The following is a 20,208-nucleotide window of genomic DNA, read 5'->3' as shown; positions in this document are numbered from 1 at the left end:
TAATGTGTTTTTCTTTTTCACTCAACAAGGTGTCATGGAATTTTTTGCATGTCAATATACAGATAAAGATTTACATTTTTAAAGGGTGTTTTGAAAAATACTTTCACCTGCTAAAGGCTAACCTCTCCTCTCCCCTACCTCCCCAGCCCTCCTCAATTCTCCCCTGGGGGCTGCCCCATCTCTACATCTCTGTCCCAGCCCAACGGGGTTTCACCCTTAGGGGTCCACGGGGACTCTCTGCTCCCAACTAGAGCTGAACTGAGAGGCAGGTTGGCAGGCAAAGGAGAAGCTGAGGACCCCAGGGGGCAGGCATGACCTAGGGAGGGTGGGGAGAGAGAGAATCAGCACATCCCCTGAGGAGGAAGATCAGATTCACCCCAGCACCAGAAGTGGGGACAGGCTTCCTCCCACTCCTTTACCCACCATTTCCCCATGCCTTAAGGAAGGTGGACGTTTCTACCTGCTGTTCCAAGTGGGGCAGCCTTGCTTGAAAGAGAGGCTGACCTTGGGATCCTAGGCTACTTTTTGGAAAACATCCACGATTGCAGTAAGACTTCCCTGAATGACTGATTCCCCCCAGGAGACATGAGACCGTTGAATGCTAACGCCTCTTCAGAGGTGCATTTTTGCTAAGTGCTTGGCTATGGAAGGCCAAATGGAGTATTGTTCCTCCCTCACTCGCCCCCTCCTCTTTTCCAAATTAATCCTCAAGTCAAGTGATCCATCCCCCTGCCTCTGAACAGGATGACCCAGAGTTCCCACACAGCTTTCTGGGGCAGAAGGGATTAGGAATCTCAGAAGCAAGTGAATCTGGGGACATGTCCCTGGGGGAAGAGGGTGGCTGAGGGCAGTCTCTCTATAACCTAATAGGCTGTTAGAGGGTCTTATAGCCTGGCTCATCAACCCCAGGTTCCTCACCCCCTCCTTCTAATTTCTTCCACCCAAAAAAGAAAGTGCTTGTGAAAAGCGGGGGCTGAGTGGCCCTGGTGTCACCACTGCCAGTTCCCGCCCCTCTGCCAGCTTGGGTGAGAAGAAGAACCCTGGCAGTGACACCTCCTCCTCTTGCCACCTCACCTCTTCCCAGGCCCCAGGCCTGGAGAGGTGGAAAGGGGGAGCAGGAGCTGAGGCCCGCTGGGATCCCCTCGCTTCCCTATCACAGTCCGTCCCAGCCCCTCTCTCATGCCATCAACCCGCTGAGCATCCAGAAGGCTGGCCCTAGAGGTGCAGGAGCGAAGAAGCACAGGGTGTGTGTCCAGGATGGGATAGCCACGGTCTGCAACAACCATCAGATATAATGAGACAGGTGGGTAGTAAATATGGGAAACCGAATGATTTACCCAACACACACTGTATTCTCGGCAGAGCCAGGCTGGAGCCCTGGTCTCTTGATTCCTGATCCAGTGCTCTTTCTACGAGAGTGTTTGCCTTCCTATCTTGAGGAAGAATAATAACAAATAAATAGTCAGGAGAGCATTTGGAAAACAGAAATTTGCCCCTAACTCACCAGCCCGGACACTGGTTTTCTTCACCCTGTTGTTCTCTGCGTGTATTTAAGGCTTCTTTTCAAGTCGTTTTTCATCAAGACTCAAAATGATGTCACAGAGCATTGCCACACCTGTCTGTGGGCTGCAGACTGCGCCTGGAAGCTGTTACAATGTGGATTCTTGGGACCGGCCTCTAGAGATTCTGATCCCCAGGCCTGTGGCAGGTGCCCAGAATCTGTGCCTTTAAGAAGGACTCCTCCAGATGATGCTGGACCCCAGGAATCCACACATTCTACTCTCAGGTCCCCTCCCACTTTGCTCTTCTACCTCCAAGTCATGTCCCATCATAAGAAAGTCAGTGTACCCTGACCTTGCTTGCTGTGCGCTCTTCGGTGTGGTGATGGAGGTTTAATGTCTAAGGAAGGCTGCTACAGGCATCGAGAAGACTTTCTTATTGAAGCTCCAGGATCAGACAATTCCTTACCCCAGAATCTAATAGCCACCTGGGTCCTCTCCTTAAAATGTGTGGAGTGCTGAGCTCCCCTGGGGACCCAGAAAGGCTCTTGAAAGGGCTCATACTGCATGGTGTGGGAGGGCTGAGCGGCAAGTACGCAGGGGAGTCAGTGAGGCGACGGTTGTTAGTGGAGACTCAGAGCTTAAGAGCACCAGCACCCAGGATTTCTGCCCTCCACCCTGCTGGGCACAGTCCAAGAGGCTGTGAGAGGGTAGATGAGCGAAAGAGGCGGTGCGGCGTATTGCGGATGAGGCAGAAAAGGAACGAGAGCACAGTGAGCGTCCTGGGCTGCATTTCTCAAAGAGAAATATAGCGATGGAGAGGAACAGGGACCACAAAGTCAGAAACCCAGAACGTGACTCAGTGAGAAAGTATCAGCCAGGCAAGAGGGGAAGAAGAGAGGGGGTTGAGCCAGTGAGAGGCAGCTCTACAGAGGCAGACACCTGTGGGTCCTGTGGATACTGAGGCTGGAGCAGAGGCGAAAAGGGTGAGGGGCGGGCGGGCTTCAAAACCCAATTCCAACCCTCACTGGCTGTGTGGCCTGTTCGAGTACCTTAACATCTCTGGTTTCCTGGTCAGTAAAAGCAGCTAATAGACCTTCTGCCAAGACAAACTGTGTCTCAAGTGAAGTGTGAGGTAGGGTAAGGGTTGAGGGGTTCTGCCCCGTGGCAGGAGCAGAGCAGAGGGACAGGCTATGCTGCACTGTCTCTTCTTTCCTCTCCTCTAAGCTGCCTGCATCTTCCCATTTCTCCCTCTAGCATCTATTAGTCCCCACAAAGGATCCTTCAAATCCAGCCTCCAGCCTCTACTAAGGGCCTTGGGCCAAAAGAGAACCTGTTTGTAAGACTCCGCCTCAGAAAGGACTAGCTTCCCCTCCTGACACCTAATATACCATTCCTGGAGACTCATGTGCTGAGGGCTAGGATGGGCCAGACCCTGTGGACTTTGGGATCACAGAGATAAATTAGGTATAGCCCTTGCCCACCAAGAGCTCCTAGCAAGGTGACGCCAAGAGCTGGAGTTCTCAGCCCATTTGCCCCTCAGGTATGGACTCAGCAACACACCAGCTTGTGCTGATCCAAGTGTGCGCACACACACCCTACACAGAGCTATGCTAGACACATCCCTGCGATCCGCACTGCCTTCTCTTGTCCCACATCCAGTCTCTCTGAGGGTCCTGGGGCATCTGCCTGGCTCACCCTGAACTCCCTCCCCCTCTGGGTCCAGACTGCCAGTCCTTCAGAGAGCATGGCCGGAACCATCGGATTAACAGCCAGGGAGGGCAGAAGGGGAGTGACAGGCACCTGTAGAATCTCCTCCCCCCATGACAGCTGCAGGAGTTCCGAGTCCCCAGCACCCAGCACCAGGTGGTCAGTGTGGGCTCATCCCAAGGTCAAGGGCTCTGGGTTCTCTCCCCCAGGCTGGATCACCCTTCTCCATCCCACACACCCCTCAAGCGTGGGCAGCCCTTACCCTTTGGCTCCAGGCCATGCCTGGGTCCTTCTGCATTTCAGTCCTTCTCCCTCGGTGGGTACCTAACTCGGATCCTCTTTCTCTGGTCTCTAACCTCTCTCACCCCTGCCCCAGCTCTTCACACAAGGCTCACACACCACACACACCCACGGCACGCAGAACCCAACCCCCACTGTGCTCCCAGGCCAGGATTCCTGCACCCCCTTGAAGCAAGGTTAGATATTGGGTACTTGATCATGTGGCATGCCCGGTTAGGGATGGGCAAGCCCAAGGGCTTCAGGGAGGCCCTGGGGAGAGGCTTTGTCCCCGCCCCGCTTCCTGGGAAATCTCAGTAGACAGGCCCTTAATCTCAGGCAGGAAGCAGAGTCCGGTTACCAGGAGTGGGGGCTGGGGAGGAATACCCCGGGCTTTGGGTAAAGGGAGCTGGGGAGGGGAGAAGAAGAGCTAAGTGGGATACAGGCCCAGGGGTTAACCCTTTCACAGCCAGGTTCCTCTCTGCTCTCTATCCTGTGTTCTTGGAGGCAGCACAACGCCCTGGCACAGTCAGGTTCTGCCAGACCAGGCCTCCCATGTAAGGCCACCCCACTGACCTTTGGCCACAGGACAGCAAAACAGCCTCTGCTCTGCCCCATCTCTCTCCAAGGCCCTCTTCTGGCTTCCTGTGAGCCACATGTTTCCCTATTTGCCCCGTGACTCTATTAGACTTTCAGGACTTCTGAGTCTTTGTGTTTCTCTGCTATGTTTGTCTGATTCTGAGTTTCTCAGGGTCCCTGTGTTTCTGCCTGTGTCACAGTATACCTTCTTTATATCTACCTCCATCTTTGGGGTTTGTAAAATCTCTGCCTGCCTGTCCTGAGTGTAGGTTCTGCGCCCACTTCTCCGTGTCTGTCCATCCACTTTCTCTGGGAATCTGAGTTAGCTTATGTCTCTGTATCTCCATGTCTCTATCTCTGTCATCTTCAGGTCTCTCCAGGTCTCAGTGTGCCTGCTGCATGTCTGTCTGTCTTCCATCTGGAACTGGGCCTCCATCTGTGAGTCCGCCCTGGGCCTGTCTGCCTCTGGCCTGAGGCCCTTTGGCTTGTCCATCTGGTTAACACTGTAGGATGGGGATGAGATGGGGACAGAATTATGGGCTGGGCCAGGAATGGATGAAAGAGGGAGGGAGAAAGGGGACACAGGCAATAGTGGGGGGAAGAGATGAAGGGACAAATCCTATTCCTAAGTGGTTCCTGAAGCAAGTTAGACAGCCCTGAAATGCCAGGACGAAGCTCCGCCAGGCCAGTGGGCACGGGAAGAGGGAAAGGAGAGGACAGGGAACACATCCGTCAGGGGTAGGGCAGAGATGCATAGAAATGCAAACAGACGTCAAATGGGGGCCCAGAAGCAAATGGAAAGACAGAGAGGGAGCTCTTGGTTCTGATTTTGACTCCAACTCTAGCCCCTGATGACCCTGGGCTAGGCACTTTCCCTCTCTGTGCCTTAGTTTTATGCTCTGTAAAATAAGACAGTTGGCAGACACCATCCTCTAGAATTCTATGGGAGAGCAGGGGTTAGAGGGAGGTAGAAGACCTCTCCAAACCCAGGGCAGGAGACTGGCTGACCTTGACCTTGTCTGTCCCTGGAGGAATCTCCCAAAGTTCCTTCTAGTACCAACATCCTCTGCCTGGGGCAGGACAGAGGGAAGAATGGAGGTTGGATAGCAGGAAGGACTTCTGACCACGAAGCAGGAGGGTGAGGAGGCCCCAGATTCTCCTCCCAGCGGTCTTGGGCCCCCTCTGTTGGGGCTGGGGGTGAAGGGGCAGGGCGGGGGTGGGGGCTCAGCAGCTGGGTAATTAGCCATCACTCTCAGGCCCTGGGGGAGGGGCTGGCTGGACTGAGAAACCAACGCAAAGTGACAGGGGCAGTTTTGACACTCGGTGGAGCTGACGGGCCCAGGGGGCCAGGGCTTTGGTGTGTGTAGGGGGGTGAAAATCCCATCAGATGATTAAAAAATAGGTCAGAGGGAAGAAGCCGCAGCCGGCACTGGGTCTGTGGTGAGAATGCCATGTAGCTTCCCCAGGGCTGTGGGCCAAAATGGGGTGGGGGAGATGAGGAGTGTTTGCAGGGGGCGGGTGAGCTAGGAGTGGGGACAGGAAGGCTGTAGGCCCAGCAGCTGGCTTTCTGTCTCCCTCAGCCCTGTCTTATGGGGACACTTTGGAATTCTACCTACAGTCCACCTTCCGGCCTTCCTGTTGCGCCATCTTCTTGCTCAAAGGCAGGAAGATGCAGCTCTTCTTCTGTCTACCCCACCCCACCCACAATATGTACATAATTCTATTCCAGAAACAAGGACGATCGCCTCCTCTGGAAGTCCTTCGCACCTTCTGGCCTCAGGTCTTCTTGCTACAAAGGTAGCTTGCCGTCTTATCCTACACCTCCTACCCAACTAAACAAATTCGCCTACCACTGCATCCCCTCTGACAACTTGCCAACTCCGCATCCTGCTTGGGGTCCACCTTCCTGCTCGTTCTCAAAGATTTCTTTTCCCTCCTTCTCCCATTTGCCTCCTCAACTCCTGTCATGAAACATAATAGCAACCTGGGAAAGGTATAAGGCAGAGAGTAAGGAGGAATGAGGTAGGAGATCTAGGAGCATGGGGCAGGCTGATGACCTCCAGGACATCAAATGGAGTCTAAGTGACTGTCTGGATTGTACAGAACTCTGAGGCACCTGGTACGGTCCCCTCTATTTAAGCAGGTTAGAGCTACCTCTCACCTCATCCACTTAAGGTTGGGAAGTTCTTTCAGCGTCTTCCCACAGCTCCTCATTCTGCAACTCAACCCCATTTCCTTGTCTGAGATCCCTGAACCCTGCAATTCGTGAGTGGAAGGGAGGCTAGGCTCTACATACTGTGCTCCGATCCTCATAAATTTCAGACACAGTCAGAAAGCAGGCAGTCAAACGCACCCAGAGCAGAGGGACAAACCACGTAATAGCAGTGCTATCTCTAGCTGAGTGGGCACCCGGGTCCAAGCCTCTGCAATGGAGGACACCCAAGGCCATGTTGGCATGGGAATAGATTGGCTAGGTCTGACCTTGAGTTTAACCCCACTTACCACCCCAGACACAGATCTGCTCTGACATGCAAGTATGAGATTTCCCCGGGAGCCTGTTGTCTGCTGCCCACCCTCCTCAATTACCCAGGAAGTGTCACAAGGCGTCCTGCCAACCTCCTTCCACCAGGGCCATGGGCAGCTGGCGCTCCATGCAGGGCCCTGAGACAGCCTCTGGACCCATGTCTCCAGCCACAGGGGCATGAAGCTGGTGTGGCTGCCCATCACAGTCTCTCTCCACATGCCCGCCCCCATTTCTTTCCAATCATTGGCACCAGAATATGACATATTGTGTGGGTGGCTATGGTCAGGCAAGTCCTTAGCAACTAGACCAGTGGCTGGGAATCAAGATACTGAACCCATGCTCTTTGTATCACACGCACGTGCGCGCGCACACACACACACACACACACACACCTGGGCTCACCACCCAAGGCTCAGAGCCCCAGGAATAGGCTATATACCAGGGTTCCCAGGCTCCCGATATTCTGGACATATTGTCAAGTCCAGCTTGTACTTTGTCTCATCCTGGACTCTCAATGAGTTTGGCATATGAACAGCATCCGCCCCTGGGTTATGGGAGGCAGAAAACAGGTGACCAGCGTCAAGCCCTTTGCCTTCACGGGCGTGCAATGAACATGTCCATCGCCACTTCCACACCTGTCTCTGCGAGCCTTCGCTTATTTGAAGCGTGTCTCTACTTGTGTCTTTTCCTGTCTGTCTCTGTCATCCTCATTCCCTTCAGTTCTAGAATAAAACCTAAAGCATGTTCGGTGCCATTTATTAAGTGGAGTTAATAGACGGTTCTTTTCCCTGCACTTAATTTTCATAAGCTGAGAAGGAGAACGTGCCCATTTCTAGAAGCGAATAAGCTGGCTACATCAAATCGCAGTGACTTTCAATGGCAAAATTGCTCCCCAGCCCTGCTGCAGACATGCGTGTGCGCCAGGGGCGATACTGAACCCATGCTCTTTGTATCACACGCACGTGCGCACGCACACACACACACACACACACACACACACACACCTGGGCTCACCACCCAAGGCTCAGAGCCCCAGGAATAGGCTATATACCAGGGTTCCCAGGCTCCCGATATTCTGGACATATTGTCAAGTCCAGCTTGTACTTTGTCTCATCCTGGACTCTCAATGAGTTTGGCAACTGGAAAAACCTGAGTTCTTCCTGATTACCCCACTCCCATCTTCCCCAGACAATTCATTGCCTTGATTTCATTAGACTTTACAATGCTTTGATACAATGCTTTGAGGTGTACTGTGAAGGGGTCATTGTCTCTGTTTTATAGACAAAGAAATTGAGGTATCGAAAGTTAAGTAACTTGTCAAGGTCACGCAGCTGGTGACCCAGTGCTGAGCCCTTATGCTTGCACTATGCCTTCCCATGACCCTACCTACAATGAGGAGACTCTTGTTCTTCTCATTTTACAGATGAGGAAACTAATGTTTAGTTACTTTTATCCCAAGGTGTCCTACCGGATCCAATTCCAGCTCAGAGTCCTTTCCCTTCTTCTGGAGAAATAAATGCAAGACCCTAAGGCTTCCCCAGGTCACCTAGCGAGCATTCCCCAGTACTCTGAAAAGTCAGGCCTTTTTTTCCTGATGGCCCTGCAGAATTGAACCTCATTACTCAACAAATCCCACTCCACTTATGGGGCAGGAGGGATGAGAAGCAGGACTGAAGAATGGAAAGGGACAGGGACCAGCTCAGATACACAGCATGGCAGCAGTGGAGGAAAATGGTCCAGGCGGGGAAAAAAAACAGGAGTCCTGGTTTCCAGGTGCAGGGGTCAGTGGCAGCAGCATTTCTCACTTCTCTGAACTCCCTGCCCTGGCAACTTGACCCACTGCCACACATCCAAGCTGTTAGGTGTTTCTGTCTGAGTGGGGAAGGGGTCTGGGCAGCTCTTAGAAATGGGAGGAGGACCCCACTGGGCATGCGTCCTGCCAGGCAGCGCTGCCTCCCCATCTCTGCCCACTTCCAGGTTCATCACACCTTCAGCTAATAGAAACTGCACACCTGTCCCTCTTGCTTCACAGCTTGGGACCTGTGAGCCAGTGGCCAAGAGGTGGGCAGCAGAGCCAGTTGGGTCTGCTGGCTGCCCCACCCCTCTCCATGCCGACCCAACTGCCTATGATTCTGGGGACTGCTGTGTGCCCCTATTGCAGCCTCAGCAGTAGCTCTTGGGACAGCATGTAGGACTTAAAAGCTCCTGTTCTAAGCTAGGAGTGAGGATGAGGTTTTCTTTGACATCTTATAAAGAGAAATCAAGGGCCTCATCCTCTGGTTCCAAACTCTTCTCAAGATCTAAAACTCCTGAACCTGTCATCCTTCATTAACAAACCCAGGGGAAAATTCCAAAAAGATAATCTGAGGCAGAGTGTCTTCCTTGCTGGGCCGTAAGTTCTTCCAGAGTCTAACCTTGATCCTTTGCAGAGAGGTGAAAGGGGACAGAGATTAATCGCAGTTTCTTATAAACCTGGTGGCTTCTTGTTCCCCGACGACAATACAGCAGAGGAGCTCTGTGGTTCTGGCTCTGAGTCAGGCCTCATCGCCTGGGCGTCCCCAGTGCCATCTCCCTCCACCCCGCCCCAGACTGGAAAATCAGGCTCATGCCCCTGCCCGAGTCAGTGCTTCCCCTGCTTCCCCTCACAATCTCTCGCTTTCCCCTAAAGGGAGGCATTTCTTCGAAGCTGGGAAAAGTCAAGGGGGCAGAGACCTCGCCAGCTACCGGGAGGCGGAGGGTGGGCATGGGGCACAGGCTGGGGGTGGGGCTACCCCGCCTTCCTGTCCCACCCCCTCTCTGCTTTCAGCCCAGCTCCCCAGTCCCGCTCTTTTGGCTCCTCCGATGTGTGCGCTAGAGCGAGAGCATGGTGTGTGTGTGTGTGTGTGTGTGTGTGTGTGTGTGTGCGCGCGCGCGCGCGCGCGCGTGCTTAATACACGTGTATGATTGGTATTGGGTGGGTGCCCCAACCCCCAAAGGTGGGGGTGGGGTTGAAAAGGGGAGGTGCCATGGCTCTGGTGTGACATACATTTTTTTCCACACACATGTTCTTCATATGTTCCTTGTCCATATGCGCTCTCCATCCCGCCCAGAATCACAAGTCTGGTCGGTACCTAGCTCTCCACCTTGTATCCTGGGACATTAAATAGACACCCTTCCTCTGTAAGTGAGAAGAAGCGCCGCCTTTCCTCCCCGCCCCCAACTCCCCGCCCCGCTATGGGACTCCCGGAAGATCGGGGGATTCAGCAATCAATGAGGGGGCAGGCACTTACTTCTCATCTCAAAGAACTGCCTCCTCTTCCTCCCGCCAGGGGACCCCCTAGCCCTAGGCTGGTTGGGGCAGGTCACAGGTGGTGCAGATCCTCAACCTTCCCACCTGCTCAAAGGCTCAAAGAGATGTGAATCCTAGACATCAGCACCCAACTTCCAGACCCTAGATGAAGACAGGCGGGTTTGGGGAGGGTCTCCCTCTGTGGGGAAATTGAATCCTGGGCAGGGGTTGGTGAGAGAGACTCGAGTCAGCAATCTGAAGAACTCGCATTGCCCACCCCCAGTGTGAGGGCAAGGTGGGGAGAATGAGGGAGATGAAACAGAAAGAAAGATGGAGAGACAGAGAATGAAAGCAGGAGAGAGAGAGAAACTGAGACAGTGGACAGTCAGAAAGAAAGCGAAGGGCAGAAATGGGGGCAGCCGGACATTGGGAGCAAGAACGCGGTGAGTGGTGTACATACAGAAGGAGGGGTCAGGGAATGGCTGCTTTTTCTCTTTCTTGACTAGCATCACAGATCCTCGAAAGGTCAGCGCTGCAAGAATCTAAGTCTTTCATCTCAGGAAGGGAAAATCGAGGCTTAGCGATAGTTACCAAAAGGGAAAACTGAGCTGGGGTCAGACCCATCCTTCTGCCTCCCAGATGGGGCTCATTTTCTAAGCCCAGAGAGAATGGGAGGACCAGGCAGCGAGGATGTTCAGGCATAGCTGAGCACTTCCAGCATTCTCTACGCTGGATGGTGGCGTGGGGGTAGGGGGCTGGAGACTTGTCTTGATGTGTTTTTGCATGGCAAGCGCATTTCTTCCTTTGAGATGTTACAAATCAATAAAAATGGCAAAATCTTCTAAAAGATGCTCTTACCCCACTTTAGGTAACATCGAAATGAGGGCATGGGACCTCCTCCCTTGGTGCTGGCTACCACTGATGCACATGAAAGAGGAGGTAGGAAAAGGGGCCAAGAGCTTTTAATATCCAGAAGAAAAAAGAAAGCCTTTCTTACCCATCCCACTTCTACCATGAACTCATGATCACTTGAATTCTCTCTTCCTGACTCTGAGAAGGATGGAGAAGTAGTCCCTGTCGAACTCCAGAATTACCAAACTCTAGATAACACTGACCAAGGGTTGGAGGTTGGTGGGGTTGTTGGACATTCCCATTAACAGCTTGGCTTCTCCCATCTGTACCACTCCTGCCTGAATGACCATCAGCAGAACTTGGCCCAGACAAGGAGGGTACTGTCTCCAGGTCGCACAGCCATCTGGGAGGGAGGTGGAGGAATTCCAACAGAGGACTCCTCTACCAGGTCCAGGCACCAGCTGAGTTGCCAGGCTGATGAGACCCAGGCCCTGCTCATGTGACCCACTATAATCTGTCTCATCCTCAGCACCAGCTTGGCTCTCTACTCCCTTGGGAACTGGAGCTGGAAGAGTCATATTGAAAGCAGACTCTTTGGGAGACCCAAGGGTCCTCATCTTCAGCCCCTCTCCACTCTGAGCTATTGGATGAGGCAGCCCCGAATGACGTTACCTCCATCATGATACCCTCTCAAACCCCATGGACCACAGACATGCTAGAATGCAGAGCCTGCAGGCCTGCCATCTGAGAGCTCACTCCCGCAGCAATAGCCTCCAAAAGAAGCCACTTTTCTATCTCTGAGTCCTCTGAAAATTTGAGGGGCTAATAGGAGGGGTTTCCAACCTTCTTAGTCATCCTAGGAAGCCAAACTGAGTACCAGTGACTGATATTCACCCGACCACAGCCAATTTTGTGGTTTTAGTTGCTTTCAGAAGGAGCGGCAAAGCAGGGAAGGAGGCCCTGAGCAGAGGAGTGGGACCCCAGCCCCCACGCGGGGCACTAATGGGGCAGGCTGGGGGCACTCAGCTCTGCCCTGACATGACTCAGCCCAAGTTCAAGAGGGGTCCTGGAACTGCCCCCAACTCACAGATTCATATGCAAGGGTTTGTAACAACTAGGAACACCTCTCTCCCCCATCCTCTCCATGTCCCCTGGCAACTTTACTGGTTAAGCTGACTGCTTCCTAGATCCAGGAGAACTCTTTTCTTTTTGTTTGGTTTCATCTTCCTTTCCTTTCCTTTTCTTTCATTTTCCTTTCTTTCCTTCTTTCCTTCCCTCACTCTATCCTTTTCCTCCTTTCCTTCCTTCCTTCCTTCATCTCTTTCCTCTCTCTCCCTTCTCTCTCCCTCCCTCCCTCTCACTCTTTTCCTCTTACATGTATGTAGTAGGGATAATTCAGGAGCCACAGCAATGAGAACAGAGGCTGTTGGAAGGTTCCCAAATGTACATGGCCCGCCAGGCCCCAAACCCAAACCTACAGGCATTCAGGCCCAGACTCTAGCTCCTTCAGCCATGGCGCCCACTGCCCCATAATTCCCAGACCACATCTGTTCATCTCCCTTGTGAGCTGGGAAAAGATCAGGACTAGCAATAAGGGCTAGTGCTCACAGAGTAGATTTTAGAAGAATCTCAGAACTATGGAAAGCCAAAACGTCAGAGCCGAGAAGGAAATTAAAACTGCTCGGTCCAGGCCCTTCGTTTTTTTTTTTTGTTGTTTTTTTTTTTTCAAACTGAACAACGGAAGCTCTGAGAAGTGATGCAATGTTCCCAGAGCATGGTTAGAACGAGAGATCCTCACTCTCAAAACAGGTTCTAACCACCTCCCCTCACTGCCTAGCAAAGTGTGAATTCTCTTCCTTTTGTGGTTTTTAGTAATAACCAGATTCCTTATCCCGATGACCAGGGAGAAGAATGAGATAACCTGGGCCAGTCCAGGCACAAGGAGAGATACAGGGCATCAGCAGTGGGGCACAGAGAGGCTTAGCATTTTTCTAGAAACAGGTGGCATCTCCTTGTCCTCTTCCTCCTGGAAGCCTTCCTGAATTAGCTATGGGCCTGTCGCCTTCCACACCTGGTGGCCATGGCCATGGCAGGGAGAGAAAGGAGAGAGCAAGGGCGAGAGATGTGCCCGAGTACCAGACACAGATCACAACCCTTAGTGACAGGGAAGAAGGAGGAGAAGCAAGAGGGACGGAAAGTGGGACCTGGACAGGGGTGAGGAGTGTGAGAAGCTAGGGAAGAGGAAGGCACTCCCATGGGGGCAGAAGCTGCCCAAATGAGTCACTGCTGCCCAGGTGCAGCCCTCCTGGGGGCTGCCCATCTGCGTTTAAGGTTTATCATGTGATTTCTACAAAGGATAACGAGTGGTGACCTGGAGCTGATTATGTGTGTCTTTTCCCAACGTTCAGTGTTGTCATAGTGGCAGCTTAAATGGGAGAGCTGGTTGTGAAGCATTTACCCGCACACTGCTGGATAATGGAGTCCGCTTCAGTGCAAGGAGTGTATGCCTGCGAGTGCATGTGGGACTTCACGCATGTGGTGGTGTGCACTATTCCCGGGGTCTGCATGGGGTACTGTGCGAATGCACGGCAGTGCATGCCTGTGTCCCTGTGGCATCTGGGACATACTGTGTAGCACTGTGCTCCTTGTTGTATGAGACTCTGTGTTGGGAAGAGTGTGTCTCTGCAGGTTGGTGTCATTGGGAGCCTGGTAAGTGAGGAAGGGTGTGGATACGTGGGGGGTGTATGTGTTTATCTGGTACTGCCTGCATGCTTCATGCATCTCGAGCTAAGTGTGACAAAATGAGTCTGGAGGACAGTGGGGGAGATGCACATGTACCCACTGTGGGGGACTAAGGCTGTGCCTGAGACCGGAGACATACAAATCCCCAAGCTCTGACAAGTCAGGGGAATGGTGGCTGAGACCCCCTATACCAAATCCCACTCAGTGTCTCTTCTGTCCTCAGGCATAACCACCTGCCAGTCCAGGAGGGAGAGGAGTACCAAGGCAGGCAAGGGGCTCTCTAATCCCCCAGATAAGTTCTGTGTGTGCCGGGCACACCAGAAACGCCAGCACCAGGGGGCACTGTCCTCTTCCCTGCCCCTCACCCATGCTTCTGGGTGAACTATCTCCTTCACACCATCTCCTGATCCCTCACCCTCACCTCCTAGCTGCAGTTTGCTTTTGCTGTCTGAGAGTCAGGAGAGTTCAGCTCCTGCAACACACACAAGGCCAAGGGCCCCAGAAAAGGGGAGGGACGTGATCATCATTTAATCAGCCCCATCCGCCTACTCACTGTGGGCCGCAAGCCTGGGCTGAGTGTCCCTCTGGAGCAGGGGCCTCTGGCCAAAGACACGGTCTCCCTGTATTCCCCTGCCTCTCTTCTGGCCAGCCCCAGCTCCTCTGCCCCAAGGAATTTGGCTCCACAATGGTGTTTCCCCTGCCAAGAAGTCCTGTAGGCCTCTTTCTCCAGGCACAGGGGGAAGCAGCCAGTCTCCCCTTCACCATACCCGTTTCCCCTCCACTTATCCCCCCCATGCTCTAAGAAGAGAAACATGAAGATAGGACTTGGCAAAGGGACTGAGATGAGAGACAGACTTTTTCGCCTATGGTCTTCTAACTTAAATCCTTTACCCATGGTCTGACTTGGGGACACGTCTTCTGAGACCTGAACTCTCCTTCCTCTCTAGAGCCTTCAGACCAACCGCCACCTATGATGGCTCACTCTGCTCATCCCTCTGCCTCTGGCCTGCACTGCCCCAGGGCCAGCTCCAACTCCCCAGCCTTAGAGGGAGGGATGAGCAGAGTGAGAAACGTCTGGGGAGCGGGATGCCTTGGTTCGGCTCAGAAAGGGGCCCCAGTGTCTCCCTAAAGTCTAACCGTATGTTTCTTCTACTGCGGCCATGTCCAGCACCAGGTCATTGGCTAGAAGTTGAGCCTTCTTTCCATCTCAGCCAACCTGCTCCTTCTCCAAAAACGAAAACAAAAGTCTCCACTCATCCCCAGCACTCTATCTACACGTCCTGTTCTCCCCTGCCCCCAGCCACCACAGAAACCCACAGGGCATTGGAGCCTTTGTCCCAAAATGACTCAGGGCCCCTCAGAAGGGTTCGGCTGGGGCACAGGAATTTCCCTTCATGCCAAGCAAGAGCTTTACTTTATATCGACCTCTGTCCAGCCTCCTTGGCCCACAGAGGCAAGATCGGCTCCCTCTCCCACCCCGAGAGCAGTGGGACCTCCTGTGGGCTGACCAGCTAGCCCTGGAAGCGCTTTCTGCCCTCTCCTCCCCTCTTTTAACAGCAAATATGCTCTGAAGTTTAATGGGAAAGGAGAATCCATGCAGAGTGCCTAGGGATGGAGTTGGGGGCAAGAAGTGCTCAGTCCCGCTGAGCTGTGCGTGGTGTCTGCCATACCCCATGCCCCACAGTACACTCCACGTTTTCATTCTAAAGAAGTGATGGAAATAGAAGCTTCTCCCTAGGTCTGAAGCCCCAGGGGGCCCTCAAGGGGGTGCCAAATCTCCTAGCTCCTTCTTTCTCCTCTTGGGCTCAAGAGAGCAAGATTTTCCCAATGGGAAGGGAAGAGTTGTGGTGGCAGAGGTTCCAGGACCAGTGGACGTGGTTGGCCTAGCAGCGTGTAGGCAGCAGGTGATCCAGCTGACCCCTGTGGAAGTGGCATGCTTCCCTCACCTTGCACACTGCACTGCATATATTCTCTCTCTCCAAAATAGCATCTTTGGAGGGGGAAGTGGGGAAAGTTCTCAGTTCATCCTTTGCTCCTTCCTACAGTGTGTTCACAGCCCTCTGGCTGTCTCTCGCGACCTGGTTTCCCTGCCAGGCCCTTCTGCTTTGCCTCTGCCCTCACCATCTCACTCTCCCAGGACTCATCATGTCCGCCATCTCCTGCCTCCAAGCCACGGCTGCAGCATCATCATACCCCACCCTCTTTAGGACAAAAGTAAATTCAGTGCACATAAATTGAACACCAAATATGTCTGTGGGGGCTTCTGTGTGGTAATCACTGGGGTAGGGGATAAAAACGTCCAAATAGAACAGTCCTGGTTCTTTTCTCCAAGGACCTCTCTCCCTCCTACCCCACAGCCCTAGGGTGAAGGTCTTACACTGGCCCCTGGTTCACCTCTTGCCAAGTCTCCAATCTACTCACAAGCTCCCCTGCTGTTGTTTCTCATGCAGAATGTTCCCTCGAGCAGCTCCCAGATTGGTGGGGGCAGTTAGGGCCCTGCTCTGGGAAATGCCCAATCTGACACTGGGTCATCAGAGCCATGAGAGGGGCCCCAGGGATGGGGTTCCCAGAGGAGGGAAGTGTGTGTGGAGTAGGCTCTGAGAAAAGAAAAGGGTAAGGCTGGTGTGTCTGGGACCTAGGGAAGTGGGAGGCCGGGATGGGGTGTCTGCCAAATCTAAGGAGGAAAGTGTGTCCCCCGGCCCCCTCCCCACCCCCATCCAACCCAGAGCCAGCCATGGGGCTGCGAGACTGCCCGCAGCACCGTGGGAGGTTGGAGGCAAGGAAAGAGAGCTTCAAAAGGCCCCCCCAGGGAACCACCTGCCCCCCCTTGTTATTTCTGGCTCCATTTACTTGGTCAAGAAGGGTGTCAGTGGTAATGCAAATTAGGAGGTGTTGGAGGTGCTGGCCGACACCCATCCTGTCCCCCTTCCAGCCCCTCCTCTCCCTCCCCCCATACCCACACTCATACAGTGGACTGGAACATCTTCAAGGTGCGGCTGGTGCCCTTGCCCTTGGCTGAGTTGCCACGGAGAGGGTGAAGCTCCCGGTTCTCAGGGACTTCTGCTTCTGCCACAAGGACAGGGGCAGCCACCAAGAGGACCGAGAGGGCCTCCAGCTGATGCCCAGGTCCTCCCCTATCCCGGTCCCCTCCTGCCTTTAGCCCTGCCAGGCTTCCCTAACATCTATATAGTCAATGCCCCAAACCATAGACTTCCCTCCCAGGCTGCCCACGGGAGGGGCACGGACTGGAGCTTTCTCAACATCACCTTCATGGCTATCTGCCCTCTATAGATGTCGTTTAAATCTAAAGAGGCACTTGGGGCAACCAGGGGGCACAGCTCTGAGTGCCAAGAATTTCTCTGGAGTCAACGGAGAGAAATCTAGGGAAGGGCAGGGAAAAGGGGGTGCTAGGGGATCTCACATGCCCTTCCTAGGTTATCTGGCTTGTGCCCCCAGACATCTTGTCTCACTCCTTCTCAGTTAGGATCCCCTGGCCCTTGATGTTTCATTCTTGGGTCTGACCTCAGTTTTTCCTGTGGTAACCAAAGTTGCTCGGTTCTTGTCCTTGCTGAGGGAGAAATGGGATTGGGGGAGCTGTTCCGCTCCCCCCCTACTCTATAGAGATGTCACTGAGCGAAACCCCCACCCCCTCCGTTCCTCATTAGTCCTAATCAGCGGGGTGAGGTGTTTCTCATTAACACGCTGACTCACCCACACCCCCCTCCCTTTTGTTAGCAATAAGCTTCTGCCCTCACACACACACACGCACACACACACACACAACCAGCTTCTGAAAAGAGCTGTTGCTCTTCTCAGCTGATTGCCCAACAAAGCCTGCATGGAGACCAGCAGCAGGGCTGGGGTCTCCATTGTAGCTCTGCCTGAGAAAATCCTGGGGGAAGACAGGCAGGGCTGCAGGGTCCCCAAAGATGAGACAGGGAGGCCTGAGGGGCAGCTGGTGTTTGAAGGAGAGACTGAGGGCAGAGGGGCTGGAGCTGGAGAGAATGTTCTGTTCATGGGGCACTTGGAGACAAACGATGTACAGCTCGGTCTCTGTGAAGTCTTCCCCACCACACCCCAACCGCGCCATGGCTGGCTCTGAGTCTGTGCTGGTGGGAGCAAGCAGGTCTCCCCACACTGGGTGTATCTTCTCTTCCCTCAACAGGGGTCTTCTCTCCACTTTGCTCCTGTGAAAGTCATCCCACCCACCCTCCATACCTTTCCAGGAGCCTACAGATCTAGATCTTTGCCCCCATGTTACTCCTACAGGTCCTAGTGCCACTCATATTACTCCTACAGAGAAATAAGGAGCCAGTGTCCTTATAGTTGCTCATGGCCTTGCTTGAGAAGAGAGGGATGTGTTGGCAGGGCTCCTCAGCCCCTCTTCCAGCTCCCCACCCACGATGTACTCTCCTTTGGTGGTGGGTGGGGGCATTAAATGAAAGGCCCTTAGTCTGGAGGTCCTAGGCTATGGGCATACTAGTTTTTCCTCTCATCCCTGACTTCCTTCCCAGCCCCCAGCAACTTTCCACCCTGCACCTGAGCCCTTTCCCAGGTCTCCAGAAATCAAGGAGACAAGCTGCCAGAATCTGTACCCTATGTCCCCATGCTCCCCTCTCACTGATGACAGGGGGAATGTCCAGCTTGCGGGATACTCTGGGTTGCTTCCTACTTTCAGACATGCTCAAGGACCAGAATGGTTAGCTGGGTCATGCCACCTGCCTCCAGTTCATTCCCAGGTCATTCTTTGCCCCCTTTCTCGATGGCTACGATTTCTCTTTGCCTAATGTCGCTGTATCACCCCTAATTCACTCATGTCCTTCTAGCAAGTGCTTCCAGAGACCCAAACGGGACTCAGACCCCAAACCTGGGTGCTGCCTTCCTCCATGGGAGTTGTCTGAGGTGGGGGAGGACCAGGAGACACTGGGCACTCATGTGCCAGAGGTTCCAAAACCTTCTTTCTCGTGGCTTGTAAAACCATGTCCCATAGGGGTCACTTTTTCACCCTTCCTGGCAATCAGCACTTGGTTGCAGATGGAACCGAGGCTAGATGAACTTTTAGAGGCCAGCTGTACTTGTTCACTGCAAGGGAGGCTGGGAAGTCTCCTCACGGGGATCTGGACGCTGGCACTGAATAGGGAGGTTCTCCCTGGGTCTAGGGCTGAACCTCCAACCTTCAATGAGCAATTGCTCCCTGGGTCTAGGGCTGAACCTCCAACCTTCAATGAGCAATTGCTCCTTGCCTTTTGTTTTTAAGTGAATCCTCAGCTAAAAGGGTCACGTGGAAATGAAAGGCTTCCAGAGTTGATGCATAAGTACATCAGGCCCTTTCTGCAGAAAGAGGTCAGCCCTGGCTAGGGCAAGGGTCACGGGTTCATGACCTGGCTCTGACCTCCTGGGCCAGAGACTTCTGAGGCAGCGGCTGAGCCTGAAACCCAGCACCCCACCCCCTGCTCTGACCCATAAGGGCATGGAACACTGATGTTCTTCCTCTTTGAGGCCCCTGCCTGGTTCATGGCATACAGAAATCATCTGATGAAGAAACAGCTGCTACTGATAAATGAACACTCAGAGCTTCAGAACCTCTACCTGCCAGACCTGCAGGGAGGGAAAATTCAAGAGTCCCTGACACCCGTTCAGGGCTGGGGTGGCTGCTTTGTCATGAAGACACCCTCTGCTGCTCAGTATTTGTCCTAAATAAATTCCACATTACAAGTAATCTGTAGCCACTTGCATGCCCATGTTTCCAGGATCATCTTGGAACATGGGTGCCCCAAGCATGCCCTACCTACCCAATGCCCAACCTCCCATGGTGGTGCGTCCTTCAGACAGTTTCCAAGACCTCCTGCTACTGAGAACTCTCCCCACCCCAGCCATGGAGGGCACAGACCTAGCGCAGATGGAACAGGTAAGTTTTATTTGGACTTTCAACTTGTTCAGAGAACTCAGGGGCCCCTACCTCCCCTTTCCAGTCTCCCTCCTCCATTTCCCCTCCCTGGGGGAAAGACTCAAGGTACAATACCATGCGTCTCTGGAGTCCTTGGCCCCTTCCCCACCTGACACACCCCTTCACTCCTCTGCACTGAGGAGGGGAAGGGTGTGAGGAGGTGGGGGGCCTGGAAGAGTTGGATCAGAATGGTACATGCACTGACAAGAGCATCCACTGCCACCTGCCTGGGGCTGAGACCTAGGAAGACTGGCAGTGGGGGAGTTGGATTCATCATGGGTGGCAGGCTCTTGCCATAGGAAGCTCCCCACCTCAGCCCCAGGGACCCCTGGTCTCCTGCTTACCCGTCCTTCTGAGGGTACAACTCTGAGGTAGATTTCACAGAGGGAATGTGGGTCGCTGGGGTGTGGGAAGGGGGTTAGCTCTTTTGAAGTTGATCTCCACAGCACCCTGGGCCCATCCTCAGGTTCTGGCCTGGGAAGCAGGGCTGATGACACCCACCCAGCTAACAGAGGCTGAGTCACACACAGGCTCCAGGGCACCTGTGGTGTCAGGGGCTCAAGTGGGGTAAGGGGTAGGGGGGATCTGCCTTAACAATCTGTGCCTTGGTGCTAGGGGCTCCAGGGGGAGGGCACGGGCCTGAAAGGCTGGCACAGATAGTCCCCAGGCCTGAGGGTCATAGTGCAGGGCCCCATAGGGCAACCTTTTTAGGTTGGATCCTTCCAGTCCTCCAGGGTCCCCCCTCTCCTCTCCCACCTTCCCTATTCCCCAGGGTGGGCAGAGGGGAAGAACAGGGCTGGCCTGCAGGGAA

At 53.7% G+C, this 20,208-nt stretch overlaps 1 long non-coding RNA gene across 1 annotated transcript; it reads right to left on the bottom strand.

The window, feature by feature from the left end:
* Positions 1 to 19,345: 19,345 nt before the first annotated feature.
* On the bottom strand, positions 19,346 to 20,202 carry LOC112473180. The gene is made up of 2 exons (XR_003043944.1): positions 19,742 to 20,202; positions 19,346 to 19,646 (listed from the first exon to the last, which is right to left on the bottom strand). It is a non-coding gene; the product is annotated as an uncharacterized LOC112473180 (long non-coding RNA).
* Positions 20,203 to 20,208: the final 6 nt, after the last annotated feature.

Source organism: Pteropus alecto, unplaced genomic scaffold (genome assembly GCF_000325575.1).
Source record: "Pteropus alecto unplaced genomic scaffold, ASM32557v1 scaffold98, whole genome shotgun sequence".
Lineage (NCBI taxonomy): Eukaryota > Metazoa > Chordata > Mammalia > Chiroptera > Pteropodidae > Pteropus > Pteropus alecto.
This window is presented reverse-complemented; position numbering and strand designations above follow the sequence as displayed.